The sequence below is a fragment of the Corylus avellana genome, chromosome ca7 (assembly GCF_901000735.1).
Source record: "Corylus avellana chromosome ca7, CavTom2PMs-1.0".
Lineage (NCBI taxonomy): Eukaryota > Viridiplantae > Streptophyta > Magnoliopsida > Fagales > Betulaceae > Corylus > Corylus avellana.
This window is the reverse complement of record NC_081547.1, coordinates 2,786,572-2,786,892: the sequence shown is the minus strand read 5'-3', so window position 1 is coordinate 2,786,892 and position 321 is coordinate 2,786,572.

Here is a 321-nt window from a genome sequence, read left to right as displayed (position 1 = left end):
ACGGTTCCCGTCTTTAAAAAATAGCTTAATCCATTGAAACCACACCTTAATTTTTAGGGTTAAATACCAAATACCCCTCTGGGGTTTAGTAACTTTATTTTTACCCTCCTGAGGTTTCATTTTTATCACAGGACCCTCCTGGGGTTTTGATAAAGGACTAAATTAGTTCATCTGTTAGTTGACCGTTATGACTGACACGTGAACCAATCAGATGTTGACACGTGACACCTATTTAATTTTTTTTTTTAAATTAAAAAAAAAAATTGGGGATGGCTCGGCCACCCCCTTGGCCATTTGGGGGTGGCTCGGCCACCCTTTGGG